Source organism: Schistocerca piceifrons, chromosome 2 (genome assembly GCF_021461385.2).
Source record: "Schistocerca piceifrons isolate TAMUIC-IGC-003096 chromosome 2, iqSchPice1.1, whole genome shotgun sequence".
NCBI classification, from domain to species: Eukaryota; Metazoa; Arthropoda; class Insecta; order Orthoptera; family Acrididae; genus Schistocerca; species Schistocerca piceifrons.
The window spans coordinates 663,147,769-663,161,853 of NC_060139.1; the positions used below are offsets into that span (position 1 = coordinate 663,147,769).

Here is a 14,085-nt window from a genome sequence, read left to right on the forward strand (position 1 = left end):
ATTTCATTATTTCTGGCTTTTCTAAATTATCCTGGCGGGATATGATAAGTCCCGCGCGGCAAAGAGCATTAATTAGATTCTACCAAGATAGATTAGCCGTGGTGTGAAAATTTCGTGTTTGGCTTTGTACCACTGGTATCGGCACGCGTTTGAGCAGATTCTATGAATTATCGCAAGTACCATCAACGATCTGGTTTAGATATAGTAACGAATGTACAACGACTTATTTTAGAACACTGGGTCTCCACTATATAGATAGCTTTCATTAGAATTACATTCTCTTTACTAATAGAGGTATTGAAATTGCCTACGTTGGATTGAAAACTTAACTAGGCAGAATCCCTATGTTGGAGGGCAGTGTACTGATAACTATACTGGAAGTAAGTTCGGGTGAGTTTGACAGGTTGGGTAAGTGCCACTGACCTTCAAAGACGCAGCACTGGCTGGTAGGTCAGTATCAATGAAAGTGTCACGCACGCATGTAGACTGCCATTTACTGTAATACTGTCTTATTTCCAACTGTAAATTACGTTGTCATATAGGATTTGAAGTCGCAAGTTCTCTCTGAGTCGGGCGATGTATTTTTGTTGTGTTCGTTACGAACACAGCTGATAAATTCAGAGTAAGAATTAATCTGACCACGGGAGAAAATATTTTAAACTTCTATATGGCGTGTCATTTATGTTCCAAGTAATGTTCCCCTCTGTCGTTACGAGTGACATGTGTTATGGTTTCCTCCACTTAGTCTGGGATGGTTTGTGTGAGTGGGCACACCTTACTGAGTCGCGATATATATTTTACAGTTACAGAGAAATGAAAGAGACAAGCAACGCTTTTGTTGGACAAGATTTACACTTTACTGTTTATTCAGGTAACGCTTTGAACTTATTCCATGTAATTCTAGTGCACAAAACTCATTTATTTGATTTTAAAGATACTGGTTAAACATTGTTGCCAATGCAGGCATGTTAAGCCTCTGAATGAAAAATCATCAAAGCGTCTCATAGTCATCCAACTGAAATAGCTACTAAAATTCTTATTCCGAAAGAGAATAACGGAAAATGTCAATGTATTTGAAAGAGGAAAGACTCTGGCTGATGTATGCCGTGCGGTACTTCATCTGAAAGATCAGCAAAGTTTAACAGTTGCAAAACAGAAAGACCTGTTGACGATACTGCCATTTGTTCCTCAACAGCACTGGGAGTTATGCAGTAAACTTCGCAACATCTGATCGCAAGAATGGAATTGTGGAAAAAACAGAGGTCAAAACTAAGAAATGCCTTCCTTCGACTTAATACTGCTATTCTTATATTAAAAAAAGGAGAAAACGTAAAAGAATGACAAATGGTTTTGTGTTGACTACAGTTCTACTCAAGGGGCTTTCACGAAAACAGGCACCTCAAGGTCATCTCATGGTATTACAACATTACCAGTTAGTGATAATTTCAAATGTCAGTAAAAGTTAAAGAAAAGTCTATAGAGACAGCAGAAAAACTTCATTTCAAACAAATTTACTAACTAAGATAATATTTCATGTTTCAGTCACTTACGACTGGTATCCACACATTGACAATTATTTCCCAAATGGCTAGTTTGCACGCTCATGTTCGCTGGAATTTTATGGCTTCTATTATCGTACGTTTTGATCTATGTCAGTTTTCGGTATTAATCATGATGCACTATGTGGCGTCCTCGAAAGTTCGTGGCACCACACCGCATAAGAGTCGACAAAATACGTCGATAATACAGAAATTAGCGATATCTTGCTTCATTCCTCAACGACGAATCGGAAAGGCTAAGGCTGATGAAAACACACCCTGTCTCTTAGCATAGCGGCGCCCTGCATGGAGGTCAATACAGAGCCGAGCACGGAGCGCTCTGCCCCAGTTCGTGACCATAGCTAAAGCATACAACATCATCAAGTGCAACGGAAGAGTTATCCATGTCTCAGAGGGAAATTTACTTTGGTAAATGTTGAACATTGTATATCAAGAGAACAGTGTGTTAATTAGTGCGTCAAGTGATTCTTAAATAGTCAGTGGCATTTGTAAATTATCAAGCACTCCTGTGGCAACGGATAGTACAGTGTTAAGTAAATCTTGTTGTTCGTGCACGTAATAAAGTGAACTAATATTTCATCTGTTGTAATTCGATGAGCCGTCTTCCAGAGCAATTAAAGAACCCAGAGTTATCCCCAAGTGACTGTAGTTTCGTCTTGTTGTAACTCACCGTACACATCACTACTAAGAACAGTTGTTATTGATTCTTTAATTTGTTAATGTTGTTTTAAACGAAGATAAATACAGCACTGACTCAGAGCCATTACATTATTCTACATGGAGAGATGACGAAATCATCTGTTACCGCAACGTTAGAGTACGTGCACTCCAGCCTGTTCATACCACACTCACAAGAGTGTTTGCGGATCTCTTGTCAACACAGTGACGTCAGTGAGCCAGACAATAACACCCTCGCATTCAGATGGTAGAAGGTCCTGAAGTCACATACGTAATACAGAGATAAGACCGTCTGTTACGTTGCTACTAAAATAGGTCTTCCCTGGATAGCGCCTCAAAAACCTGACTTGGTCTTGGCAGACGGGCAGACTCCTTAGCAACGCCGCGCGCCGCCCGCGAAGCCCGTCCACACAGTTTCTTGTCTACTTAAGCGACACACTCACAGCTGCAGGTCAGTGTTTTGCACTAACCCTTCCTACCTGCTTCAGATAAATTTTATTACATAATGTAAACGGTGAATACGAAAGAGAGCGTAAGTTAGTTAGTTAGTATCTAGCGCTCGAGTGCGCATTTTTTTTTAGATAGGTAACGTGCTTCTTGTTGAATCAGCTGAAGGTAGTATGGGTCTAAATATGTCCGTTAGCTATATAGATTGTTGGCATAATAGGTCATTGTTTGTGTTCCATTACATCAACCAAGTTAAAGTGACGAGGATATATGATTTGAAGCCGCGCGGAGTGGCCGCGCGGTTTAGGACGCCATCTCACGGATTGCGTGGCCCCTCTCGCCGGAGGTTCGAGTCCTCCATCGGGCATGGGTGTGTGTGTTGTCCTTAGTATAAATTAGTTTAGGTTAGTTTAAGCAGTGTGTAAGTCTAGGGACCGATGACCTCAGCAGTTTGGTCCCTTAGGAATTCACACACAGCGTTTTAAGATTTGAATGAAGACACACGGTGCGTTTCATTTGAATAATTTGAAAGTGTAAACCTAAATGTATTATAAAATCTTTTTTATAAAAACATGGAGCACCGCCTCAGTTCGGCGTGTAAGGGCGCAACCGTCTCTATGCTACTCGTCCCACTCATTCGATTAGTAAATGAAGCCCTATTACACTCGCTGTCACGTCACCTGGCAACTATACAACCGGTAATTTCTGTGGATATAATTCAACAAGCGCGGTTACACTAAAGTGCTGTTAGCAAAGGCACTAGCGTCGCTCGACTGCTGTCATAGCCCATTAGCGCCAGATTTCCCCACATTGCCGTAACAGATAGGTTCGTCGTTCGTCCCACATTGATTTCTGCTGTTATTTCACACAGTGTTACTTGTCTGTTAGCACTGACAGCTCTACGCAAACGCCGCTGCTCTCGATCGTGGAGTGAAGGCTGTCGGTCATTGCGTTGTCCGTGGTAAGAGACAGTGCCTGAAATTGTGTATTATCAGAACGCTCTTGACACTGTGGATCTCAGAAAACTGTATTCCCTAAAAATTTCCGAAGTGGAATGTTCCATGCGTCTAGCTCTAACTGCTATTCTGCGTTCATAGTTTGTTAACCCCTCGTTCGGCCATAATCACATCGGAAACTTTTCATATGAATCACCAGAGTACAAACGAAAGCTCCGCCAATATAGTACATGATGCTACCCCATCTGTATATGTGCATATCGCTATCCTACGAGTTTGTTGGTCTCAGTGTCCAAGACCATAGATAACACAAACGTAAAATGTCAAAACAATAGCTGCCTTTGGTGCTAATAAATAGTGCGTAACGAAGTTTTGCGTACATTGTTGGTGGTGATTACTACGTCTAATTGCTGTTGTGCGCTACGAAATGGTATACAGCTATCTCAAAATTGTAGGTTGAGTGGTATAAGGTGCAATGTAACGTAATTGTCCGTAAAGCCTTCCTCACAAGAGATGTGTTTGTTATTACGAAGCATGTCAGACAAGGCATCCATCGTGGTTACTACACGCCGTGAAACGGTTTGCTACATATCACAGAACGTGCTACTCATTGTAATTTGCTACTGCAGCGCTCTCGAGTGGTAGTTGGCTGCATCTCGACGCAAATTACTTTGTTTAAGAAAATGGACCCGCGCCAAATAGCTACGCTTACTCTTTTGGTGCTCGTCGAAGAAGAAGGGAGAAAATCGCGAATAAGATTCTCGCGTAGTTGATGGCGTGAACAGCGAAGTGCTGGTGGAGGAACATTACATATGCTGCAATGTTTTTTTTTTTTTTTTTTTTTTTTTTTTTTTTTTTTTTTTTGGGCATCAGTCTACTGACTGGTTTGATGCGGCCCGCCACGAATTCCTTTCCTGTGCTAACCTCTTCATCTCAGAGTAGCACTTGCAACCTACGTCCTCAATTATTTGCTTGACGTATTCCAATCTCTGTCTTCCTCTACAGTTTTTGCCCTCTACAGCACCCTCTAGTACCATGGAAGTCATTCCCTCATGTCTTAGCAGATGTCCTATCATCCTGTCCCTTCTCCTTATCAGTGTTTTCCACATATTCCTTTCCTCTCCGATTCTGCGTGGAACCTCCTCATTTCTTACCTTATCAGTCCACCTAATTTTCAACATTCGTCTATAGCACCACATCTCAAATGCTTCGATTCTCTTCTGTTCCGATTTTCCCACAGTCCATGTTTCACTACCATACAATGCTGTACTCCAGACGTACATCCTCAGAAATTTCTTCCTCTAATTAAGGCCGGTATTTGATATTAGTAGACTTCTCTTGGCCAGAAATGCCTTTTTTGCCATAGCGAGTCTGCTTTTGATGTCCTCATTGCTCCGTCCGTCATTGGTTATTTTACTGCCTAGGTAGCAGAATTCCTTAACTCCATTGACTTCGTGACCATCAATCCTGATGTTAAGTTTCTCGCTGTTCTCATTTCTACTACTTCTCGTTACCTTCGTCTTTCTCCGATTTACTCTCAAACCATACTGTGTACTCATTAGACTCTTCATTTCGTTCAGCAGATCATTTAATTCTTCTTCACTTTCACTCAGGATAGCAATGTCATCAGCGAATCGTATCATTGATATCCTTTCACCCTGTATTTTTATTCCACTCCTGAACCTTTCTTTTATTTCCATCATTGCTTCCTCGATGTACAGATTGAAGAGTAGGGGCGAAAGGCTACAGCTTTGTCTTACACACTTCTTAATACGAGCTCTTCGTTCTTGATCGTCCACTCTTATTATTCCCTCTTGGTTGCTGTACATATTGTATATGACCCGTCTCTCCCTATAGCTTACCCCTATTTTTTTCAGAATCTCGAACAGCTTGCACCATTTTATATTGTCGAACGCTTTTTCCAGGTCGACAAATCCTATGAAAGTGTCTTGATTTTTCTTTAGCCTTGCTTCCATTATTAGCCGTAACGTCAGAATTGCCTCTCTCGTCCCTTTACTTTTCCTAAAGCCAAACTGATCGTCACCTAGAGCATTCTCAATTTTCTTTTCCATTGTTCTGTATGTTATTCTTGTAAGCAGCTTCGATGCATGAGCTGTTAAGCTGATTGTGCGATAATTCTCGCACTTGTCAGCTCTTGCCGTCTTCGGAATTGTGTGGATTATGCTTTTCCGAAAGTCAGATGGTATGTCGCCAGACTCATATATTCTACGCACCAACGTGAATAGTCGTTTTGTTGCCACTTCCCCCAATGATTTTAGAAATTCTGATGGAATGTTATCTATCCCTTCTGCCTTATTTGACCGTAAGTCCTCCAAAGCTCTTTTAATTTCCGATTCTAATACTGAATCCCCTATCTCTTCTAAATCGACTCCTGTTTCTTCTTCTATCACATCAGACAAATCTTCACCCCCATAGAGGCTTTCAATGTATTCTTTCCACCTATCTGCTCTCTCCTCTGCATTTAACAGTGGAATTCCCGTTGCACTCTTAATGTTACCACCGTTGCTTTTAATGTCACCGAAGGTTGTTTTGACTTTCCTGTATGCTGAGTCTGTCCTTCCGACAATCATATCTTTTTCGATGTCTTCACACTTGTCCTGCAACCATTTCGTCTTAGCTTCCCTGCACTTCCTATTTATTTCATTCCTCAGCGACTTGTATTTCTGTATTCCTGATTTTCCCGGAACATGTTTGTACTTCCTCCTTTCATCAATCAACTGAAGTATTTCTTCTGTTACCCATGGTTTCTTCGCAGCTACCTTCTTTGTACCTATGTTTTCCTTCCCAACTTCTGTGATGGACCTTTTTAGAGATGTCCATTCCTCTTCAACTGTACTGCCTACTGAGCTATTCCTTATTGCTGTATCTATAGCGTTAGAGAACTTCAAACGTATCTCGTCATTCCTTAGTACTTCCGTATCCCACTTCTTTGCTTATTGATTCTTCCTGAGTAATGTCTTGAACATCAGCCTACTCTTCATCACAACTATATTGTGATCTGAGTCTATATCTGCTCCTGGGTACGCCTTACAATCCAGTATCTGATTTCGGAATCTCTATCTGACCATGATGTAATCTAATTGACATCTTCCCGTATCTCCCGGCCTTTTCCAAGTATACTTCCTCCTCTTGTGATTCTTGAACAGGGTATTCGCTATTACTGGCTGTAACTTGTTACAGAACTCAATTAGTCTTTCTCCTCTTTCATTCCTTGTCCCAAGCCCATATTCTCCTGTAACCTTTTCTTCTACTCCTTCCCCTACAACTGCATTCCAGTCGCCCATGACTATTAGATTTTCGTCCCCCTTTACATACTGCATTACCCTTTCAATATCCTCATACGCTTTCTCTATCTGTTCATCTTCAGCTTGCGACGTCGGCATGTATACCTGAACTATCGTTGTCGGTGTTGGTCTGCTGTCTATTCTGATTAGAACAACCCGGTCACTGAACTGTTCACAGTAACACACCCTCTGCCCTACCTTCCTATTCATAACGAATCCTACACCTGTTATACCATTTTCTGCTGCTGTTGATATTACCCGATACTCATCTGAGCAGAAATCCTTGTTTTCTTTCCACTTCACTTCACTGATCCCTACTATATCTAGATTGGGCCTTTGCATTTCCCTTTTCAGATTTTCTAGTTTCCCTACCACGTTCAAGCTTCTGACATTCCACTCACCGACTCGTAGAACGTTATCCTTTCGTTGATTATTCAATCTTTTTCTCATGGTAACCTCCCCCTTGGCAGTCCCCTCCCGGAGATCCGAATGGGGGACTATTCCGGAATCTTTTGCCAATGGAGAGATCATCATGACACTTCTTCAATTACAGGCCACATGTTCTCTGGATACACGTTACGTGTCTTTAAAGCAGTGGTTTCCATTGACTTCTGCATCCTCATGTCGTTGATCATTGCTGATTCTTCCGCCTTTAGGGGCAATTTCCCACCCCTAGGACAACAGAGTGCCCTGAACCTCTATCCGCTCCTCCGCCCTCTTTGACAAGGCCGTTGGCAGAATGAGGCTGACTTCTTATGCCGGAAGTCTTCGGCCGCCAATGCTGATTATTTATCAAAATTTAGGCAGTGGCGGGGATCGAACCCGGGACTGAAGACGTTTTTGATTATGAATCGACTACAAACCACTTGTGGCAAATATTATAACGTAAGCTTCTAGTAATCTGACGTAGCGCCCTCCTATTGCTCTCTCCTATTTTTCTACTATCCACGTTGTACATGTTCCACATGTTTAAAAATTTTGTTCGATAATCATCTGCAGTCATATGTTCAGCCAGACGTATTTCACTTTGTAAAACATGGGGGCAGCACCTCGCCTCAGTAAGATACTGTATGATGTAATAATTCTTACTTTTAACGTTATAGGCGCACTGTTCCACTTGGATTGAATTTATTAGGATACAAATGTATTTGCTGTTCGTTTTGTAGTATGAACTGGTGAGCTGCATTGGACTGTGGGGGAATCAGCCTATGATGTAGATGGCAGTCTTGTAATTCATTGGTCCATGTTCTGGCTCTGTATTGGACGCAGAGCTCTCTTAGTTACAGTTAATAAGATCGAGAATTTATGATTTAATTCTATCAAATCCTCCGCTCCTCCCCCTCCTCCCTCCCACCTCCCACGAACCATGGACCTTGCCGTTGGTGGGGAGGCTTGCGTGCCACAGTGATACAAATAGCCGTGTGGAATCTCAGATCTCTTAATTGGGCAGGTAAGTTAGAAAATTTAAAAAGGAAAATGAATAGGAATCCGGTGGCAGGAGAAATTGAACGTGTGGTTAGGTGAATACAGCGTTATTAATACAAAATCAAACAGGAGTAACGCAGGAGTAGCTTTTAAATGAGTAAAAATATAGGAACGCTACTATGAACAACACAGAGAGCGCTTTATTGTAGCAAAGATAGGCATGAAGTCCACACCCACAACAGTACTTGAAGTTTATATGCAAAGTAGATCCGCAGATGAGGACGGGATTGAGGAACTGTATGATGAGATACAAGAAATTGTTGAGATAGTGAAGGGAGCCGAAAATTTAATAGTCATGGAGACTGGAGATCGATAGTAGGAAAAGGGAGAGAAGAAAAAGCATTAGGTGAATATGCACTGGGGGGGGGGGGGGGGGGAGGAACGAAATAGGCAGCCGCCAAATAGAATTTTGCTCAGAGCATAATTTAATCATAGCTAACGATTTAAGAAACAAGAGAGAGGGCTGCATACGTGGAAGAGACCTGGAGACACCGGAAGGTTTCAGATTGATTATACGAGGCCTGTTCAGAAAGTAAGCTCCGATTGATTGCCAAATTGAAAGCACAGTGAACATCAGAAATGTTTTACTTGTAACAATTAGCTACACCTTTCAGCTACGTCTCTATGTAGTCGCCGTTCTGACTTAGACTTTTGTCATAGCGTTGTACCAACTTTTCAAAAGCCTCATCATAGAAGGCAGCCGCCAGTGCTTTCCACCAATTCTCCACGCTGGCCTACACCTCGTTGTCTGTGTCAAAATGTTGTCTTCAAAGACAGCGGTTCATGTGACCAGAGATGAAACTCAGGGGGAGACAATTGCGGACTGTATTGTGGGTAATCTCACATTTCCATTTGAAAACGATGCAGGAGCATCTTCATTGCCCCTGCAGAATGCGGCTGAGAATTGTCTTGAAGAAGAAACAGCACGACAGTTTTGTAATGTTAGCTGCATAGCTTCAGGCGAAATTTCTCACCAGGCCCTCGTACTTGGCGGCAGACACTATTTTCTAGACATCTTTACGCACTCACTGCGAGCTCAGAAATGAGAAGAGCGACGTGATGCTAACTGGGGTTATACTAGAGACACTACCCAACACATCTGTGCAAAGCTTTATCGGATTTTCATAGTCGTTTCCATTTCGCGACCGATCGGAGCTTACTTTCTGAACGCCCCTCGTATAACGGTTAGACAGAGATTCAGGAACCAGATTTTAAATTGTAAGACATTCTCAGGGGAAGATGTGGACTCCGGCCACAATTTATTGGTTACGAACTGCAGGTTAAAACTGAAGAAACAGCAAAAAGGCAGGAATTTAAGGAGATGGGACCAGGATAAACGAAAGAACCAGAGGTTTTAGTGAGTTTCACAGGGAGCATTAGGGAACGATTGACTAGAGCAGAGGAAAGGAATACAGTAGAAGAAGAGTGGGTAGCTTTGAAAGATGAAATAGGGAAGGCAGCAGAGCATCAAGTGGGTAAAAAGACGAGGACTAGTAGAAATCCTGACGTAACACAAGATATATTGAATTTAATCGATGAAATTAGAAAATAAGAAAGTGCAATAAATGAAACAGGTGAAAGGGAATACTAATGTCTAAAAAATGAGATCAACAGAAAGTGCAAAATGGCTAAACAGGAATGGCTACAAGGCAGATGTAAGGATGTAGAAGCATGTATCACTAGGGGTCAGGTAGATAATGACTACGAAAATTAAAGAGACCTTTAGAGAAAAGAGAATCACTTGTATAAATGTCAAGATCTCAAATGGAAAACCTGTCCTAAGCAAAGAAGAGAGAGCAGAAAGGTGGAGGGAGTATATGGAGGGTCTATACAAGCGAGAGGACAATATTATGGAAACGGATGAGGACGTAATGGAAGAGGAGAAAGAAAATATGAATCTGCATAAAGAATTTGAAAAGGCAGTGAAAGACTTAAATCAAAACAACCCATTGGAATAGACAACATAGTCTTGGGAGAGCCAGACATGACACAACTCTACCATCTAGTGTGCAAGATGTATTAAACAGGCGAAATACCCTCAAACTTCAAAAAGAATATAACAATCCCAAATTCAAAGAAAACATGTGCTGACGGGTGTGAAAATTACCGAACTATCAATTTAATAAGTCACGGCTGAAAATACTAACAAGAATGGAAAAACTGGTAGAAGCCGACCTTGGGGAAGATAACTTTGGATTCTAGCGAAATGTGGGAACACGCGTAGCAATACTCACCCTACAACTTTTTATAGAAGATAGGTTAAGTAAAGGCAAAGCTACGTTAGTAGCAATTTTGGACTTAGAGAAGCTTTTGACAATGTTTACTGTAATACTTTCTTTCAAATTCTAATGGTGGCAGAGATAAAATACAGGCAACGAATGGCTATTTACAATTTGTACAGAAACCAGACGGCGGTTGTAAGAGTTGAGGGACATGAAAGCGAAGCAGTGATTGAGAACGGAGTATATCTGTATGTCAAGCAAGCAGTAAAGGAAACAAAAGAAAAATTTGGAGTAGAAATTAAAATCCACGGAGAATAAATATAAGCTTTGAGGTTTGATGAAAAATATCATAAAAGGAGGATGAACATCAACAAAAGCAAAAGGAGGATAATGGAGTGTTGTCGAATGAAATTAGGTAATGCTGGTGGAATTAGATTGGATAATGAGACACTTCAAGTAGTAAACGAGTTTTGCCATTTGGAAAGGAAAATAACTGACAATGGTCAAAGCAGGGAGGATATAAAATGTAGACTGGTGATGGCAAGAAAAGCGTTTGTGAAGAAGAGAAATTTGTTAACGTTGACTATATATTTAAGTTTCATGAAGTCCTTTCTGAATGTATTTGTGTGGAATGTAGGCGGATATGGAACTCAAACATGGACAATAAACAGTTTAGACAAGAAGAGTATTGAATCTTTTGAAATATGGTGCTACAGAAGAATGCTGCATATTAGATGGGGACATCACGTAACAAATGTGGAGGTACTGAATAGAACTGAGGAGAAGAGGAATTTGTGGTTCAACCTGATTAAAAAAGGCATTGGTTGGTAGGACTCATTCTGAGGCATCAGGGGATCACCAATATAGTACTGGATGGAAACGTGGGATGTAAGAATCGGAAAGGGAGACCAAGAAATGAGTACAGGAAGCAGATTTATGGGGATGTAGGTGTCAGTAGTTACTCGGAGATGAAGAGGCTTGCACAGAATAGAGTAGCATGGAAAGCAGCATCAAACTTCTTTAGATCGAAGACAACAACAACAACAACTTCTATTAAATTAATAAAGATTTTCTGAATCTATTACAACCCTAAAAAATGCAACTTGTTGGCTACGAATCTGCATCTTTGTCTTCACGGCTCAACACAGTATCAATTACATTACAGTAGCTATGGCACAGCAGTGTCTAATTTATAACATAGAAAATGTGAAAACCTCTAAAGGCTGCAGCCAAGCGTAACTATTTTATATTTGACTATACCAGTTTCTATCATAAACAACACATTTTACTTAAACCGTCAGTATTAGGCAGATGGGGGTACAGGTCCAATTTTGATATCAAATTGATATGCAAATTAATTAAATTCATCAATTAATTCCCCCTTGATCACGTCCACCCTCACCCCCGACCACACCAACCCCAAACGCCGGACGATGTCATGTGTTTTTTTCAGATTGCACATGCAATTTCGAATTTTTGGCAGGAATTTCGCATTTTGACGAGATTTTCGAATTTCGGTAGGAATTTATTCGTCTCATGGCTGTGCCAGCATCCCACCCAACCCTCCCCCCCCCCCCCACCTGCAAATTGACGGAAAATTAAAATTGGCAGTGTCCTTTCTGGGACTGGAATCCTGGTCTATCTAGACTGAAAGACCAAGTGTACCCCCAACCCCCAACACAATTATACCACCAGAGGTGCTTAGAATAGGTGGGACATTAAAAATGGCTATGACCTTTGTGGGACCTGAACCCTGAGCGTTCTGAATGGAAAGTCCAAGTGCTCCCCCCAACTCTTCAGATGCAGGGAAGGAAGGCTAGGTTAGTGTACTTTGTTTATTTTGGTTGGGAAACAGACATAAAGATCGGTTCTAATTACATAATTAATCGCAAAGATTGGGCCTAATTACACAACTGTATGCATAGCGCTACAAAAGGACTGCCTAAAATCGCAATAAAGTTCAAAAGTTGACGATACCATACAACTGGTTTTATCCTGCTGGGAAAAATTTCACAACACCACTCGTAACTAGTGAGACACACTCAAACTACCCTTCATGTACAAGCTGGCGGGAAAAAGGGCAGAGGTGTAAAGTGGTGTTGGACATAGAGGAGTTTAAAAAGTGTATTACTGTAAGCATACAGCTGAGGACAGTATGTATTGTTCTTTGATGTCAGAGTTCGTTACAAACGCCTACTCAGAAATCACCCTGCAGCCCAGGTAATCGAAGCCAATACATGCTACCACAACTGATAAAAAAAATGGTAGTTGAAAGTGCATTCTCCTCAACAGACGCTCACAAACTGCCGAAAATCGAGGACCGCGTGTTTTTGTCTAAAGGGACAGCTGCGAGCTCCTACCGAACTTGGCCACCATGGCATTTTGAGCATTGGGCTGTGGCATTTGTATTTAACATCAACACATCTCCTATAATCAAGCATCTATTAAAAAAGGAAAACACATACATTCAGGTACGACACACACACTGCTGCAGGAAAATGCACACAAAGATGCAGCAAGTTCTTAATAGGGAGGAAGCACCACAATCAGTTGACAAAGGAGATGTAACACACTTATTGCTTTTTGCATAGCGTCACGATAGGTGTGGTAGCATTCAACTTGCACTAAGAAGTCCTGGTCTCATGTTAGATAGTTTTGATCGTGTGTAGGATAATATAGCAATCAGCAATCTCATCCTAGCACCACATCCCTCGAGTACATCCCCCACCCCTTCACACTATTGAAGGTGATAAATGTGTCAGTGGTCCACTCTCCTACAGAAAACTTTAGGGAATGGATTAAGTCTGATAAACGCAATGATTCTTCCTTTTTATTCTTAAGGAATGACATTGTTTGTGAGAACCAGCCGTAATTAGGAAATACATACTCGTATATGCGACTGCATTTGTGAGAACACAGTTATGAATCGAGAAGCATATGTTTTACCTGCTTTAATTTGGCGGCCATGTGTATGCAAATGTCACCTTTGTTGGAGTGTGTGTTACGAAAACCCATATAGTTGACAAGGGGAGGGAGAGGATTACAAATGAATGCAGCCAGAGCATTATTTTTAAGCTTTTTCTCGGTCTGAGTGACCGGGTACCCCCAACCCTCCATAATTCCCCTCATTTCGTGGTACTTTTTCTCTAATTCTATTTATCATTAGTCAATTTGAGTAATTTTGAAAGTTATTTTCTCAGTTCTACATATTTCCTCGCATATCCCTCAATTTTACGTATTTCCCATAAATTTGTCGTAATTATACCAGGTTTTCGTCGATTTTTATCGATTTTATGTCTTTTTCATCTTTTTTGATATTTTACCATAGGTTTACGGTCATATTGCAGGGATTCCCATGTGTTGTTTGATTTCATTTGAGGATATTTGCGTGTCCTATACTTCTGCCTTTTAGAAACCCCTAAACAATCTATTG

At 41.1% G+C, this 14,085-nt stretch overlaps 1 protein-coding gene across 1 annotated transcript in view; it reads left to right on the plus strand.

The window, feature by feature from the left end:
- Positions 1–2,639: 2,639 nt before the first annotated feature.
- LOC124775719 overlaps positions 2,640–14,085 on the plus strand; it is a 111,126-nt gene continuing 99,680 nt past the window's right edge. Inside the window, exon 1 of the mRNA XM_047250545.1 lies at positions 2,640–2,688. The gene's annotated coding sequence lies outside the window, so the exon portion shown is untranslated. The remainder of the gene's footprint in view (positions 2,689–14,085) is intronic.